Below are 19,306 nucleotides of genomic sequence, written 5' to 3'. Positions count from 1 at the left end.
ATAATATATAACAATATGTAACAATAATATTTGTTAAAAACATGCATGAAAATCATACGCCGTTAAAATGGCCACTGCTGGATTTCCACGACTTTGCTGTTAGTCGAATCTTTGCAATTGTATCGACTGATTACTTCGATCAATTAAACAACGACGATCTTCAAACAGTTGCAAGAAAAATTCCACCCCGCCCCCGACAATTTCCAACATTTTTCGAAAAAATCAAACAGAGAAGAGAAAAGAATTAAAGAACTAAAAAAAAAAAAAAAAAAAATTGGAAGTAAAAGAAAGAAGGTAGTCCTTGTCGTTAACGACAAAGGAGACCAGTCGAACGGCGAATACGGTGAACCGAAGTTTTTTAATAAACCCACGGACACACCGTGCAACGCTTTCATTATCCTCGTTTATCGCGCGGAGCACACCCCTTTTGGCCATCGCCCGTTTTACATCGCAATTTCGGTGCTGGCGCATTTGCGGCCAGCCAGAATTTCACCGCCATATTTTTGCCAGCCGCAAACCGGAGCTGATCTGTCATCGGCTACCGTCATTTCGGCGCCGTCCCACAGATAGACGCGGATGGACGTGCGGAGACTGATAGCCGCAGCGTTTTATCGACGTCGCGGTGACGCCTTTTTATGATTCCATCCCTCTTTCACCCTCGTGAAATCTAACTCTGCTACCTTTCAAATTCCACCGTATTTTTAATAATACTTCCCGATACTCTGCGCTTTGTTCCAACGTTTGGCCAATTTTTTGGTTCATTGCTTCGGGACGATAATAGTTGCAGGTCTGCCCAATGTATTGAGATTGGGTTGTATCTACTTAAATCGATCGTTACGTATCGCTGTTAGAATATTCCAATCTTCAAGTTTCGATTCAAAACCGACAATTTCCTATGACTCCAATTAGCACACAACCTCCGCAATTACAAACAATAGCAATTAATAAGATTTCAAATACTATGTTCCCTGAGCACGAAGCAATCGCTACGTGTCACTCTGTGAGAGTATTCAACCTACAAGTTTCAATCTAACAACTTCTTACAAGCCCACTTAACGCACACATTTTATGATCACAAATAGTAGCAATTAATAAGATTTCGAATATTATATTCCCTAAGCACGAAGCGATTATTATTATACATCGCTCTATGGGAATATCCAACCCCCAAAAGTTTCGCTTTAGAACCAAAATTTCGGCACAACCGCAATTTCTACAGACCAAGAACGATGAGAATCAAAATTTCAAGCATCCCTCAAATACAAAAACAATGCCTACAAAATGATTACTACTCGTCATCGCTTTATCAAGATGTTCTCAAGCCCCAAGTTTTACCCTAAAATCAAAATCTCCCTGCAACCCCAATCAACATAATTTCTACAGATTGCAAATAATATGAATCAACGCACTGGTGACGGTATGCTCTCATAAGCACATAGCCTGAATTTTCGCGTATTTTTCGAATGATTGAAAAACTTCAAAAGCGTGTATAGCATCTAACAAGTGTAACTTTTATTAAAAATCAACGAGCATATTTGAAGATACTTCTTCGCAACATTTTGTTTATAACTAGCATTGTTCTTTTCTACTGTTTTATTTAACATTTTGTATATTGGGTTGGCAACTAAGTGATTGCAGATTTTGTCAATACCACCTAATGACAAAATCCGCAGTCACTTAGTTGCCAATCCAATAGGATACCGCATGAAGTATGCAAGACGCGAATCTTCTGTCACGAAACAGTTGAAAAATGGAAGAATTAGCGTCTGCTGATCTCAATGGGTTAACAATATTTCACGTCCTTCACATACGGAGCGATCGTTGCAATAATCATCGAACCCTATGAAAATATATATGCAACCCCTAAATTCTACGGTAAAATGAAAATTTCGCCACTAATTTCAACGCAATTTCCACAAATTACGCTGCGAGACAATGAGAATTAACAATATTTCAAATAATAATCTAACGCGAAACAACTTTTCGAAAATTGTTCTCTATAGAAAACTTTCGCGCCATAGTCGGGTCACGGTACACGGATCACAAGGTGATTCAGCGAGCGGCACACGTTTCAGAAGAAAGTTTCGCAGCCAGAAGCGGAGTCCGCGATAATCCTCGCCTAAGGGATTCCCGTTTTCCGCGAAAAGCCCCAAGTTTCTCGAGGTTCCAACGGCAAGAAATTGAATCACTATCGTTAGGGAGGGCAACCATTTTCATAAGCAGCCGCGCGAGCAGAACTCCCGCTCTAAACCGCATTCGAATATTCCACCGGTTACATCCTCGTCTTCCAGCTGATGCACGCTTGTCCCGACGCCCGCGCCGTGCCATGCAATAACCTACAATTCCACGGTAATACGGAACTTCATAATGTCGGTAATTATCCAGGATAATCTCACTGTCGTGTTCTCCGCGTAATGTATGCTTCCGCCCTATCCGGGTAATGAAAATATCTGCCGCCGGACGTATTTGACCGGCATTATTAACCTAACGGAAGATCCTCGTCTTCTCGATTCTTCATCGATAGGGAAACGATTTTATTAATAGATTAATTTCCGCGAGTAGACTGTGGATTCTTGTCTGTTTGTGGGAAATTTATAGATGCAAAAATGCATAGAGCGCGCATAGTGTGCAGAAATGTATAAAATATGCAAAGTGCGATACTCGTAATATCTAGCAAGTGGAGCGTGTCTTTGTATAGGTCCTGGTTGTTTAGTTGCGTTCATGAAAAAATCAGGTAATAAATTAGAAGGAAAATTAAAATTACGATTCAATGGATATCGCTAAAATTAATTAAATATCCGCAGTTTATTGATAAGATATATTTGCACAGTTTCTTATGAGGTTGAGTGACACGACTAATGGACTTGCTGCTTATATACTGTATGCACATGTACTGTATACCGTATACATACTTAGATATTCTAATTTATAGCGACGTTAAGAGCTCCGAAGCAGAATATCTTCGTATATTAAAGTACGACAGCTGTATTTTATACTTGCTCAGGAATATCGGTCGAGTTTGAAAAAAACAATCGCTCGCGAGGGTAAAACGAAAAGAAATTGAATTTTTATCAAGTAGAAAATCGTGTTACGGAGATGAAATCGTACTCGGTTCGTCTCTGTATTAGACGAAGTTTCAATTACCATAAGAGGCATAAGAGGGTAGAAAAAAATTAAGGAAAGGGAGAAGAAAGAGAGAAAAAAATAGAAGCAGGTCTACGGAACATATAGATGGCAGGACCTGGTGGAATCCCGCGTGAATCAACTCGTATTCCGAGTGGCTGCCACGTCGGGGGAAGTAATAATATGAAAATCCATTCGTGATAAGCGTGCTACGCCGAAAGAAACGGGGACAGGCATCGGGGGTGGATTGTAAATAAGCCTGTCGCGAGGACGAATAGTTTTTCCATAATTCTCTCTCTTTGGAGAGGAAAAGAGGAGAATAAAGAGAATGAATGGAGCACGTTGGATTACGTAGGAAGTCCATTCCGCCTCTGAGATTCGATGAATTAATGAAACAAATCTCGAATTCTTGAACCAATCTACGTATAAGCAAGGGAATTATTTACATATTTTATCCTTAATTATTTCATATTAAAATGTATAATTATGTAAATATTTAATTGGAATTATTTCTGTTATACTAATGAATTTTCAAACCGAACTATGGGTAAAGGAAATATTTTAAATATTATATTTCAATATATTTTGTATTGTAAAATTTATTTTGTTCGTATGACTAATCATTAATTAAGACAGGATTTTAAATCGTAATTATTTATAGGATTTTAGTACCAGAGAAATTCTACTCATTGATTGATTCCAAATATACGCAGCTCAGCGTATGTAACAGATGCACCTGGAAGACTTATGTTGTATGGATTACGATACGGTTCTACTTATGGTACTAACTTGCTCTAGTTACACGCTACTTTATAGAAGCCGATAATTGGTAATGAAATAAGAATATAAGAAACCTATATATACGGTGGTAACAATTTAGGAACTTTCCACTACTGATCATAAGTATTAAGACACCTGTTGATATTTATCATAAATGGAATACCTCTCGCTGTTTTTATCTTCCATTTTCTATTATTTCATTCTCATTGCGCGTGCCTTCTCAAATATAAAATGCAAGATATTCGATAAAATGAAAATTCTTGGAATTTCTCAATAAACGCAACGAGCGGAGGTCGCAATATTTACGACTTACAATTATACAATTACGCATTCGTACAACGCCATTTCCAATCGTTTCTATCTCCATAAAGAATCAACGCAATATCTAGAACCTCAATTAAAAAAAAAAAAAAAAAAAAAAAGAAGAGAAAAGTAAAAGGTAAAACTAACCCTACTGAGAGAGATACGATCGATTCGTCGGCTTCGACTTGAAATTCCAGACGTCCGAAAGGTGGCAGGAAATCCGTCCGCGCTATACCGTCGTTTCGTTTCGTTTCGTTCCGTTAATTAAACATCGACGTACTCGGTGGCTGCACAGTCTCGAAATTTCCTAGCGCAGGCAAGATCCTCGACGACTCGCGAAAGACACTCGAGCGTTTCGAAGAGGAAGCCGCTGTCTCGACACACCGTCACCGTTTCTGTCCCTTAAACGCTCCTCGACAGTTTTTCCACCGAGTGCTATCCGCAATTACAGGTCTCGTGACCAGTTACGCGAGCGTATTCGCGCGCGTACTCGCGCACCACGGGGCCAGAGTGCTTCAAAGACGTCGTTCAGCGTCGTCATTAAGTCGAGTGCGCGTCTAACTACCCGCATGTGTGCCACTCCGCGACGTTAATCGCTCGAATGCGCGCAAACACGCGCGGAAAACCCGCGGCTATTTCACGCTATCTGTCTCGCGCAGTTTCACCCACGTGCGCGTCGTCTCGCGGCTGTTTGCGTTTGAACTCGGCGTATGGTCGACGCTGTGATTCAACGAGTGCGTTTAAACCAAGGGTCGGAGCCCTCGTTTGAACGTTCGGATCATTGGTGGTATTTGTGACTAGTTTGATGCTTTAGAGGAAAATTAAGTTACATCTCATTAACGCGGCAAGAGTAAATGGTTGGAGAGGTTGAAAAGCTTGAACCGAAGCGTTGGTATTTAAGGCTTTTTAGCTTTTTATTTTTCTCTTCCTTTCTCTTCTTTCTCCTCTTTTTTTTTTTTCTTTTTTTGAGAAGTGAAGTGTGTTGTTGAAGTGTGTTAGTTTGTTTGGTAACTCGGTATACTATCTTTTAAGGTTCGTAATGGTTTTTGTTATTTTAATTGTGACCGGTACACGTATATGTAAAATTATCATTGCTGATGATACACTTGTACGTGTACAAATAATTACTTACTTTATATGCACGTTGTAGGTATTTGGAAGACAGACGATATACGAGTACAAAATAAGTAACATAGGTGACTAGTAATTTTCAAATTAATACCATGAAATAAATATCGAGTAGCTCGAAGCATAAACAGCAATCTAACGATGAGTATAGGAATTTCGTAACGTCGAACGTAAGAAAATTAAAAAATATGCAAGATTACGAGACTTGAAAGATATGTACATATACCTTGAACAGACAATTAATTTCACACGGCGTATAAAAGACAAGTACCTCCTGACAAAATTTGCAATCAACTTTCAAAAGAATTGAATGAAGATGATGAATAATGCTGTTTGAACGATGTCTTCGACCGTTATAGCGACACACGTAATTTATAGTCCAACAAGTAGTTACTGCTCCTTTATTCTCATGTTAATAAGAGGCAAGAAGATTATGCCAACGATGACTCGTGCGATTCAGCTTGAGCAAACTTCAGATCGTCTTATACGTGTAGGATGACTTGTACGAGATGACTTTCGATTCCGTTAACATGTATGTGTTTCCTTAATAGCGATCGAAATAGCATAGAAACGTTTTTGGCAAGTCGTTTGGCTAACCGATCGACAGTCGATAATACGAGTGGAAGATCTGTGCAGATCTAATAGATCCGCAGTTTCGAATTCGAATCATCGCACCGGAATAATAGAAATGGAACACAGTTTTCATTATTAACTCGCGCCTCATTTACTGTACATTATTAACTTCCTCGTCGCTCGATCGTATCGATTCGGGCATTCGGGCCGTGGAAATTTAAACGCGTGCGTCCACGATAAATTGTTAATCAATCCTATCAACGCCCTGACTAATTACGATCCAGGAATGGAAACGATACACGCTTCCCCTTCTCGGAAATATTATTTTAATTCGCAGATATTCGCTGTTGGTAATTCGATCGAATTAGAACTGCAATACGATTATTTGATGAATAGATAATACAGGAGCGCTAATTAATTACCTACCTAATTCCGCTGCGTTTTTTCTTTATCGAATAAGATCTGAATTGAATTTGCGCTTGAATTGTACGCTCAGTATTTGTGTGTTCATACTAACATTTATAATTGCCACATCGTTTAACTAATTTTTTATCACGAATGATTATTGCGATTTCCAATTGCAATTGATCGTGTCGACGATCGATGAAGTAGAAACTCGAAAATCTTGACAGTTATACTAGAATCATTTATAAACATATTTTTATACCTTCAAAGAAGATTAGTATGTTATTATCGTATTAAATATATACTATGTTCTATAATATATAGTAATATGCTGTTATAATACATAGTATATAGTATATATTAGGTTGTCCGAAATGTTTCTTTCGTTTTATAAAGAAATAATAGACCCGCAACGTTTTTTGTTTTATATTATTTTGTCGAATTACGTACGATCCATTTTGTTGTGTTGAGATGAACATCGCGACATTTCACAGACTTGGTTTCACGTTTATATGAAGGTGCACTGTTGTAAAAAAACACGTTTGCGAAAGAAAGACACTTTCCGGACAACCTATACAATGCACACTAAATATGTAGCAGGTTAAATATTAAATTGAAACGAGACATCCCAAGTATTAACAACAACTCTTTCACATTTCCCTTAAATTCACGTGATTTTCTCACGACAGAAGCACACGATTGGGTTGAAAATGGTTGGGAGAAACGTTACAGAGCTAATTATTATAGTAATCAATCTTGCCAGGCCAAACAGTTAATTTTCTACATGAAGGAGGAGTTAGCGAACGATTTGCATGCCAGTTAACAAGCATAAGAAACGACGGCTAGTGTCGGCCGCTAATTCGTACGAGTTCGTAACACACGACAGATGTTAACAGTGAATTAACGCGGTAGAACGTACGAGCGACGAGACGAGAGTTAACACCGTTCCCAGGCTATCGATATGATCGCAATTTCAGCTTACAACCATAATTAACGCGTACCCTGCGTCGGTACACCTGACCAAACTTCGCTAAAACGCACTTTTGCCCGCCATTACTGCCGTTAAATGTCGGATCTAATAATAAATTGAACGACGATGCAAAGTAAGAGTGCATCCACGTTGTAACTCCTATAATTGTAAATACCTGAGAAATTGAGGCGACACAAGTTTCGTGACCCGAACAAAGTGAAGTGGTGGTTACGAGCAAACTTAGGCCAATACTACTCCTATAAAATCTCACGATATTATCTCGTCTGTTTTTAACTATTTGCGCTCTCAACATTTTTACGATAAGGTAGATCAGCATTTTAAGGACGATTTTATGGAGAAAATTTTTGAAACCAAGGTTTTTCTTCCTTCTTTCGTTTTCTATGGGCAAAAATAACACGGGGAATAATTGTAATGCTCAATGGCATTGTAATGACGCCAGTAGAATAGAAAATGTTAACGCGAAGTAGAATTTATACTTTGTGAGGTGCGCTTTAAAATACCTGGCACACTCATTAGAACGGTACCGTGAATCAAACACACGACCAGCAAGAAGTTTGAAAAATCCCATGGAATTTCATAGAATCTAGAATTTGAAAAGAATTATACAAAATTTCTTTACCTTAGAATACTTTTTGGTCGAAAATCTACAAAAGTAGTAATATAGAACTATTATAAAATATATACATAAAAATATTAACCATACTGATTATAGAAATAATAGAACGAGAGAAGGTAAGACGAAATAATTCTCAATTCCTATAACTCTTCACTACTATTCACATTTTACCCAAGATCTGTAAGACAATATTTTGAACCGCGCCGTCCAGATATCGTCAAATAATCGGACTATGTCCTGGCCAATGAACAATCGAACTTCTCCAATTCACAACGAGCGGGCTTTCTCGTCGTCCCCAGCGAGAACCGTGCAATACGATCCAAATCCAGCTCGTAAAAAAGGATCGACGTTGTAAGGGATCCTGGAAGCCATTCCAGGTCGCAGACCAAAGTTCGATTCTCCGATGATGGATAGTTCCCATGTTTGCCATCCTGGTTCGCTTTACTTTGTCCCATCCTTTCAATACACTTTTCCAACATATCTTCCGTCATCGTGAACTTATACACACGCGTACACACTAACTGACACTTACTGACAAAAGTTAAAAAACTTAATGATCGCTTGAAAACTACTGTAAGTTCTTTATCTTTTGAAATACATTTATTGGAATGAAAAATATCACGAAGAGATAACAGCTTATGCATGTATAGACAACAAGTTTTAATATTAAATACTTAAAACGATCAGTGAAATTTAGTTTAGATGATAACGCGATGGCGTGTGATTGTTTCTCACAAAATGGTTCTGGTCTGCAAATAAAAGAAACTATGCACAGATTCGTGTATGGTGATATTTTACAAACTTATACGTTGCCATCCGGAAACGAGAAAATGCCGACATATTGGTCATTTTAATACGATAATGGTTCTAAATATTCCTCTAACTAAGGTACTTAATTCAGGCATTTCTTCTGGAACAAAGTGTTAATATAATTAAGCGGCCTAGTCGAACTCCTGACTTGAACCCAATTGGGCATTTATGGGATTACGTTAGACGCCAATTGAGAAGTCAATCTTTAACAAATAAATAGGAGCTAACGCAGAAAATTACAAAAATATGGCGTGAAATATCGATTGTCAAAAATATAGTGTGATGGTGGCAAATTCCCGGTGTATGTCCTAAGATAAATTTCACAAAGAATACTGTGTTATAGTATTCTCTGTCATCACATTGGAATCTACAAATGTTAATAGAACCACGCATCTCATATCGTAAATTACAACGAATCTATTGAAAAAATTAGTTTTCAAATTTAAGTATATTACAATTGAAAATTACAACGAATCTAATTAAAAAAAATTTCTTTCGAATTTAAATTTATTATGGTTTGTAGTATGATATGATCGTATTTCTTGTTCAAATGAAACCGCCTCGAAAGTAAAGTGAATTCTGACGTGATTTGGTGATTGTGTGAAAAATTAACTGGGTTCGGTGGTTAATGGAACTAGTACAAGAAGAACGATGGTTGAGCGAAAACTTGAAGAAATTGTAAGACTGACTCGATACTGCTGACGTTACACTACAAGATAAATTGTTTCTTCCTTTGCTGACTTAGAACTTTGCTTGAAATCTAACTACGTGCGATTCGAAATATAATTTCCATGCATCAGCAAGTATAAAATTAACTCTCTATCTGACACGTGGATTCGTTTAATTAGTCATAAAAACGATTTCATTCGAATAAATAAACCCTTATCCATTGTAATCTCATACCTTTTCCAAACTTCAGTGATCAGTTCAGATTTCAGTAAATTCATAGTCGACTAATATTCATAGTAATAAACCTGTACGTTGAATACGAAATACGAAACTTTCATTTAACGATGTTTTCTATACAAAATCTTTATTTAACTATCTCTTCCACTAAATTGCTTACTTGTGGCTGTAAATGTTTCAAATACTAATGCTGTTGCCAACTAAAACCTAAACAAAAAGAAAAAAAAAAAGAAGAGGAGAGTGTTATAAGCAAATTAGAGTCGTTTCCCATTCGACGATCTCATCCCTTTTGTGTCATCCCATGTACCATCCTATTTTCAACGTGATTAATTTAATGAACTATTTAATCGTGTCCCGTTTAATTAATTAACTTCTGGCCTGGTGACTCGCGCGACATATGCGTCCCAGTTATTAGCGGTATGGAGGGTCGCCAGACGAACGAAAGTTCCCTGGAAAATGAAAATAATGGTCTGAGAACAAAGAGGCGTACCTCTCACACAGTCACGACATCTCGAAAATCTTCGACCTCGGCCGCGAGCCTCACGCGATACGCATGCAAGAAAAGAATCGATTTCTCTACTGCCGTATACTTAGCTACGTGTGTTCAAACTAATTAATTTTCTACAAGAAGAAGAGGGTGTAATATGAGGGTGTTGCGATTACCACGTTGTCGATCCAAATCCGAAGTTAGCCCGAGTTTTACCTCGCGATAAACTTCGTGATAAATAGATTAGATTAATTGACGAAGAAATGGGAAATTTTGGTGAAATGGAAAACTTTTGTTGCAATGATTCTATAGGGATTACAAATGGCTACGTCAACAATGAAGAAATAAAAAGTCGATACGTTTGGGTTCTTAAAATTATAAATATTTGAAGAGGACTTAGAATTTGAATCAAAGATCGAAGAATGTTAAAAAATATTTTTGGTAATAGCTACAGGAGAAATTGGCGTTGTAATTGTCATAGTAACAAAAAAATCAGATTTTTAAAATAGCTAATTCAAGGCTTTCGAAAAATTGAACTATCTACGCTGCAATCGTACAACAGTAAACATTTTCACATAAAAATTCTACAGCCTATAAAAGTTGAACTCTGTCAAATTGAACTCAACAAAATTAAAAGCCCTTCAACACGCACAAAAGTTTAGCTCTCATGTAACAATTAAACTGCCTTTAATTATGTTGAACAATCATCGTAGCACAGAATGCTACGAATCCTTCAAATACCCAAACTATATCCATAAATATATCTAAATCGCCAGAGATATCGACGACGCGGAATGCCAAGGAAATTCTATCGAAGTAATACGATCTTTTCCAGTCAACTTTTAGCAAGCAAGAAACTCGGAAGTTAAAATCGACGAATTTTACCCCGCGGTTACAAAAGAACAAGAACCTATTACATTTTTAATCTGTAAACGGTACAGATTTACGGCGAGTCACGATTTGCGACGGCGAAAAACGCGAGGCTGGATCATCAAGAAACGTCCAGAACGTCGATACGAGCCGCTCGATCGTAAAGCTCGTTTATTATAGTGCTCGTCGTGGCTTGTCGAGTTGTTCGACTGATTTCACCGAAGGGCATTCTGCCACAGACATCAGAACCTGGGCTTCCTTTGGCTTCCATACACGCCCGCGTATAATCGTCCGAGCACATGATCGATCCACGTCAGTGGGTCGATGACTCGCTCGGTTATAGTTCTTTGTATTTTTAACAACCTGGATAAATCAGGAAGAATTACCAGCCACCGTGAATTTTGATAAATCGACACTCGTTCTTCAATTGAATTGGTACCATCAATGGGTGACGAATTGGTTTGATCGATTATCTGCAATGAATTAATTTGGTATTTGGGAAAAATTCACTTCAGTTTAATATACAGCTAGTGATATTTTATTTTTGGACAGTGATATGGATTTATAGTATGATCCACTGTGATGGAAATTATTGTTTCTCATATATTTGTAAAATAAATGTTACGTTAATTATTACGTGGGCGTTAGACATTTTTATTAGAAAATATTTCACATTATTTTACCTAAATAAAGATTGAATAAATTATAGAAGAAATGAACGCACGTTTATCCAACAGTGCAAAGAGATGTGTAACGCGGATGTTATCCGATTTAAGAGACGTTTCAGTTAAGAAGGTAAAGGATCTGAATACTTGTGTAATTCTAACAGCTATACTGTATTTAATGTATATTATTAGTAACTATAAATCCTATTTAAATACGTTCGTGCTCTTTGCGAAATACATACATGCGCTAAAATATTTTATAACTTCTATATACAATTTCAGATTGATTTCAAACTTAATCGGGTCTCATTACAGTGTTATTGAAATTTCAAAGCGTTTCATATAAATATGTAACACGTGTAATACAAGTAATATCTACAAGTGTTCGAGTTTCGCGAGTCTGTGTACACCAGCACAGTTTCCTGATTTCACCGGGTCCCACTGTTGCTTTATATTTATTGCCTTTCGCTCTATATTTAGTCTCGTTACACCATAACACGCCCATCATCGGTATCGTTGGACAAGTTTACGAAATCCTCGCGTTCTTTTCCAAGCATCTCGAAGAAGAAGATAGCTCGTTCCATCCTGAAAAAGTCGTATCTCGCTCCACTAGAGAGGTTTTTAATTAATTCCTAATGATTGCTAATTAAATTTGAAACCTGTCGACGGGCCGCTAGGTGTTCGAAAATGTTTTTCAATTAAGTTTTAAGGGCTAGTTAACCCCGACAGCACCCTCGATGGAATATCACGAAACGACTTTTTAATTAAATTTCATGAGCTCCCTTTTCAAGGTGGTTGAGTGAGAAAAAGAGAGGAACAGTTTGAAATGACGTTTTATTTCATTTCGGGACCTGCGGACGTATTGTAGGTTTGCATGGTAATTTCGATCAAATTACCTTTCACTTTGCCACGTGAAATTTCGTAATTATAATTCATATCTGGGAAAATCTCGTTTAAATATTTCGACCAGTATCGATGCATTAATTTATATATTGAAAAGAAAGCAATGTAAATGGATAGGAACCTTCATCATGATTTCGAGAATATTCGGTCGTTTTTAGATTACTACGTTTTTAGAATATTAGTAATAGTAATAATAGTAATTAATAGTAATCGATAGTAACAGTAATCTAAACTATGGTTTCTAGAATATCCTAATTCTAGACTAAGCCTTTTCAATTATTATTGCATTATTTCAATGCAAGAGAATAGTAAGAAAGACAATAGAAGATTCACGCAGAAAAAGAAGAAAAGTAAATGATGTTTCCAAAGTTCTACAAAATTTTCTCCTACGATAAAATCATCTACCACTGATAAACAACTAATGCAATACATAGCAACCTTCTTTGTAAAATCCAAAATACCAAACATGTAAAACAAAGAGCAACAAAACACAGAGTTACAAGAGTAATTTTAAAGGATGATTTAGAAGCGGTGCATTTACTTTAGTGGAAAGCATAATTCATCGGCCGTGGAGCGAAAATGACGGCACGGGGCCGTGGGCAATTTAAGAATGAATATTTAATGGCGATTTACGAGGCAGTTCTATGAAATTCCGGGATTGCTCTATGCAAAAACAATTCTACGCTGATAGGACGATGATCATCATCCAATCACGATGATGGACGTTCAATGAATGATTTTTCATTTTTGATGAGTGAACACGATCGAACGGTAATTACCTTTGCGATTTCAACATTTCCAGAGCCGTTTATTTGGAAATTCTATTTGTTCGTGACTTCCGCATAAACACGCGAACCAGCCCGGTAATCGTGATTGCTCTTAAACATTCATGCGTCAAAACATCACCTTTTATAAACGTGCTTGATGCGGATATTGAAGATTCAACGGAATGCTATTTCACGATTGCATAATTGCAAAAAATGTTCGCTTATTCTATATTGCAGCTAAACGCCAAGCTGTTGTACCTTGTTTTCGTGGTTATAATTCTCTTGAATTTTACATACCATTTCTTAAATCTTTGCTTTCTCGATGTTTCTTAATATAATTCTACGTTCTAATCTCGTTCGCGTGCATGCAAAACGTATACACCAAATTTTCATAATTACGTCGCTTTTATTCTTGATTCGTTTGTCATCCTCTCAGAAGAATAATTTAAAGGTAATTTTATTTTAGGATTTCTGACAGCTCTGCCCATATTTGATGGTTTCCTTTTGTCTGACTGGTTGGAATAATAGACGAAGGATAAATGTTGATACAGAAATGTAATTAAAATTTTATTTGCTTGTCGAGCGTTCTGAATCTGGGTTAAATATCCAAACGAACAATCTCAGCAGACTAAGACTACGAAGCACTGGGGAAACGAGCGATGTATATAACTGCACTACGAACTTCTGCCGACTATCTCGATTTTAGTAGCAGTACATGCAATGCTTCATTTCTTTAGATATTTCTATATTTCTTAAATATCAAAATATTTCCTATAAATAATTTATAAATAATTTCTTAATAAATACGATCAACTCGATTACAAATAAACATAAAATAGACCTTATAATCCTCTTATCCATTTTCGTCTATATTAAAAAATCGAATCTCTTTATTCTTCCCGGCGAAAAAAAAAAAAAAAATAATGAATCTCGATCACGAAACATGTTCATCTGAGGCAGGACAAAGGTGGATGTCACGGACGCCAGCCGATCTATCCACGTTATATGACGTGAACGTTTCGCACAGCATTATTAAACACCGGGCCACCTCGATTTATCTGCACCGGTTCAGCGAGCAGGGTAAATATTTGCGACTACCCGAGTGGGTGGTGAAACTTGTGAAAAAAAATCGGGAAAGAGGACACCGAGAGAGAAAAAGAGAAGGAAAATGAAAAGCGAGGAAAATATAGAATAATGGAGAAGAGGGTCAGTGGGGAAAATGGGAGAGGACGAAAGAGGGGGGAAAAAAGAGAAGAGGGCAGAAGGGAAGAAAAATTGAAACGGACGCGAACGTTTCGATTCAATAAAATCCTATTAGGGGGGCCGCGTGAATTCGTTCGACGAACGGTAATTACAATCGAACCGCGACGGTTAACGGGCCCCACCGAGCTTCCAAACGCGTTTATACGAAATAAAACTTTCCGAAACTTCGACCCGAAACCGTGGAATCGCACGGACCAGTGATTTTCGATTAGGATAATTAGCTGGCAATCGACAGAATATTAAGTTGAAACGTTACATCGTTACGACGAGCGAAACTCACAGGCTAAACTAAACCACACATTTGTGTTAAATTGTAGAGATATTCTTTTCGATTCACCCTTGAACAATTATCTTTGTTTCTCTTTTTCTCGTCTTGTCTCTTCGTATATATACGCGTCTACCCATTGGCCAATAGCTTTGGTAGCAACTATTACTGCATTCATATTCCATCAAACTTCTCGTAATTTTAATAATATTGTTCGACGTATTAACGTACTGTGTGTCTTAACAATTACTTAGCCTCTGGTTCCTACAAAAATTCGTCAAATATATCTGTGGATCTAACAAGATCTTCTCACTATTGGGTGTTTCATAAAATATTCCTTCGTGAAGCATTATAAAGCGAGATTAAAATAAAAAAAATAATTAAGAAGCACTTGTCACGTTGTTTCCTGTAATCTTCATATAAAATTAATATATATATATATCAAATATTAAATTCAAGAATGTGGAAACTGGTATAGTGAAAATGTGCGATATGTAACATATTCTTCGACGTTTCAAATATTGTAATTCGTGTCGATAATTCTCGTGTCAATGTGTATCGATAAAAAGAAATAAAATAAAGTTAATAAACTAGTAATACGATTGCACCAATATCTGACACGTTGGTACGTGTACCCATATTTTTGTCTAGCAACGTATGTCTTTCTCTTTCTCGTGGACTCGCAAACTGGATCAAACGGTATTGTAAAAATAAACACGCGAGAAGAACGGTTAGGAAAAAATAAGAGGAAAACGGAGAGACGGAGGAGTGGTTTCTGTATAAACACGGTGCGGATCGTCTGGTATTTTAAACAATAACGCAAAGATACTATTATAAACGTTTGTACTGGCTGCACGTCGGCGAATTGCTGCTCGCAGCCGCGGAATGTTCATCCGATAACCCGATTCGCAGGGATCCGCATCGCGCGCGAGTGCGGATTTCGCAATAAACGGATTACGTTTCTGCGTGCGCTGACTGTCTCGTTTTAATCTATAAACGGCACCGTTATACGTCGAAAACGAGCAGACCGTTCAACTGAGAAAATTGAACGCGTTAGGGCTCGACTAAATCTTGAAGGGTCATTAGAGTTGTACGAGGAGGGCTGAATGAATCGAGATCTCTGCTTTTCAGTTCAATCATAAATGCAGTATGCAATACGTGAATTTCGTGGTAAATTTGTAGAACGATTAAGCCTGAGTGTTGGGTAAGATAAGCTGGCAAAAGATTAGTTTAGAAAATTCTTCTCTCAGCTTTAACGTGTATATCGTTCTAAGATTGTATCGTTGGTTTATATTGTTTTAAAATTTATATCGCGTGATACACGTTACATCGTAAAAATTTACATATGTTGTGTATGTAAGAAGCGTGAACGACATTCAGATGAGACGTGGATGATTACATAGTGGAAGAGATCGAATCTTTATGCAAAGTGTCGATTACGAGAGAAAAGTGATGGGTTGCGTCACACTTCATAAGTACACGCATGTACCATTATACGTTGCATACATACGACTGTGTACATGAATCTCTGAGATTACAGTGTAATTGAAAAGAAGTAGCATTAAATTAAACGTCTTTAAATCTCCTTCATTTCACGAGATACGGATATTTAATAGTCTCTATCGAAACAGTATTCTTAATATTTGACAAATCTAAAATTCGTGTAATCTAACTTTTCGCAGACATCTGCAACAATAACTTAATCAATTAAAGTCCGCTTGATTTACTAGTCTCGTCTATTGATCGCTCAACTATCAACCTACTGTATGTACACGTATACTAATTAAACTACACAGATAGATAAAATAAATATACAAATTTAAGAAAGCTTTCGACTAACTGACCATTTCAATGATCTTCTAAAAAGTCAAAAGCAAATCCATCAAGCCTAAAACATCGATAAAACATTGAGAAATATTCCAAGTTTATATTACGGTCGAGCGACGTTTAAGGATCTGTTTTGTTAGTTTGTAAGTCGTTGGCTTTTTTCATCGAGAACAGCTCGTCATAAGGAAACGTTCAGGAAGTCGATGTTGATAAGAGGCAGTCACCTGTCAGCACGGCTAATTTGCACGCGTCTTTTATACAGCGAACACGTAGCACACGCTCCACTCGTTACAATACGAACTACCTTTCTTCCCTCTGTGTCTCTTAGCGCGAGAACGCGAAACAAAACTCCCGGTCGCTTTGTCGAACCGGGACACAGAGAAGAGGCGCACAGAACAGCTAGCCTTGACACACGTTGAGCGCAAATAAAAGATGCATCAACTATTGTTCCCTTTTCTCCGTAGATTTTTCATATTTCTCGAACATTCAGTCCTGGTCTGGTCGACGCATCGTTTCATGTCCTTGAAACAATTGGTTACGTTCGTTGTCTGCTATCTTTTGTTCGCGTCTCTGATCACACGCTTTGACAAATTGGGATCGACAAGTCGTCACCTTTCTACGATTTCGCAGAAATTCCACGATGAAAGACGAGATTTTTAAGGAAAAAAAGACATGTTCGGTAATTTTCAAGAAGACGAATCGTTGATTTTTTGAGAGTAAATCGTTGGTCGGATTGTCAGGGATTGTTTGCTTGTCGCGAGATAATTTTTATAGACAAAGTTGATCAATCAAAGTAGACAAATTGATCTACACTATCTTTTGAGAATTTTTTACGGGAGAAGTTAAATAGAGAATCATTGATTTGTATCACTTTTGTGGAAATAGGATATTTTACTTTTTCTTGTTAAAGATGATTATTTATTTGCCATGAACAATTTTCATATACTATAATTGATGGATGTACGAACGAATTAAAAGTTCAATGAATTTGTTTCATTTTCTGAGAATTTCCTAAACAAGGGGATGTACGATGAATCATTGATTTGTACTACTTTCGTAGGAGACGGCTGCTTAACCCCTTTAACTGTTGGAAGTGACTATATTTGGTTTAAATAGAAGTGATGATTAATATTTATTTCGAGGAATATACATCGTATAGGCATATTTCAAACCGATCAACTTCACTTTTTATGAATCTCCCGAATTTTATTAAATAATTACTCGAAAAAATATTCTATTTGGTTTCCATACGATTGGTAGAACGAAGAGAAATACGATGCATTATAAATTCGAAATATGATACAACGTATAAAAAGAGATACGATAAACTAAATTTCTCATTTTTCACAGGAAAGCAATTTGGAGTTCAAAGTACTCTCAATCAATCTCGTATTATTAAAACCACGTTTTTACCTCGTTCTACCATCAAATATATGTTTCCACACCCCTTTGAAAAATTCATGAAAATTCGATTGTCACTACAATAGCCATCCTCTCGATCTGTTAGAATTCTCTCTTACTTTGTTCACTTTTACAATTATTACGAACTACATGGTAAATTAAATATCAACTAAAAAACTATGCAAATTATAGAATGGAATGTTAAAGTCCATTAAAAATCTAACTACCAACATTATGGAAAGTTGCTCAGACTAAGGTATACCAATGAAATATTCATTAGGATTAAATAGTAAATGCTCTAGCTTTATCCCAATACTCGAAAACAAAGAACGCAATTTCACGTGATTCAGTACGAAATCCTAAATTAACGCAAAGCTTCCTAATTTGAATTGCACTTTAAATTACGCCCTCCGACCATCATATGATACTCTCGTCTTATCAATCCCATAAGTCTGGGATACTTATTAAACGTCGCGAAACTCTAAACGTCGTAAAATTCTAAGATACCTAGATACGTCCAAAGATTTTTTAGGAAATTTCGCGAATGAGATTTCACTGAAGACGGTTAAATTACGCTTCCCAAAATTCATATAATTTTTTCATTTTCCCAATCCCATTACATCGACATCAATCTACGTACTTAGTCAATCGTGGCAAATCGATCGAACAAATGGAAGATACGGTACCTTGCAGCTTTTCAGCGTCATCAACGGTGACAGTCATCCACGATCCAGGACCATTTGAATGGCAATTGATGCCGGCAAAACCGCGCGCTGACGTATCGCCATAATGTGGCTCGACGATAAAGCGTAACGTGCACGTTTTACCGTGATAAAGTGGCGGCTGATCGATGCCAATGCCGAGAATATACATATATATCGAACCGGCAGACGGAGGGAAAGCGACTCCGGCATCGTGCAGAGGAAAAAAGGAAGAAGACGAGTGGAAATGAGCAGACTGGAGACCAGACAATTTCCGAGGAAAAAGAAGATGAAAGACAGAGAGAGAAAAATTGGCCGGAGAAAAAGGATCGAGACCATCGATCGAGAGAAGCCGGAGAAATGACCGTCGGAAGTTGGTCGAATGGGTCAACAACGACGACGTAATGATTTCGATGAGGCGGTAAACACAGAAGTCGATTGCCTTTATCCATTCATTCTTGATGATAGAACCTCGAGTATCCTTTGAAAATTTCCCTGGGCTTCCTAAAATATTTTCGAAGC

At 37.2% G+C, this 19,306-nt stretch overlaps 1 protein-coding gene across 3 annotated transcripts in view; it reads right to left on the bottom strand.

The window, feature by feature from the left end:
* Window positions 1-19,306, bottom strand: part of LOC126866438 (bifunctional heparan sulfate N-deacetylase/N-sulfotransferase) — a 365,667-nt gene that overhangs the window by 103,651 nt on the left and 242,710 nt on the right. The gene's annotated exons all lie outside the window — the stretch shown is intronic.

Source organism: Bombus huntii, chromosome 6, assembly GCF_024542735.1.
Source record: "Bombus huntii isolate Logan2020A chromosome 6, iyBomHunt1.1, whole genome shotgun sequence".
In the NCBI taxonomy this organism is placed as follows: domain Eukaryota; kingdom Metazoa; phylum Arthropoda; class Insecta; order Hymenoptera; family Apidae; genus Bombus; species Bombus huntii.
The sequence above is the reverse complement of the archived record's forward strand: the minus strand, read 5'-3'. Positions and strand labels throughout refer to the sequence as shown.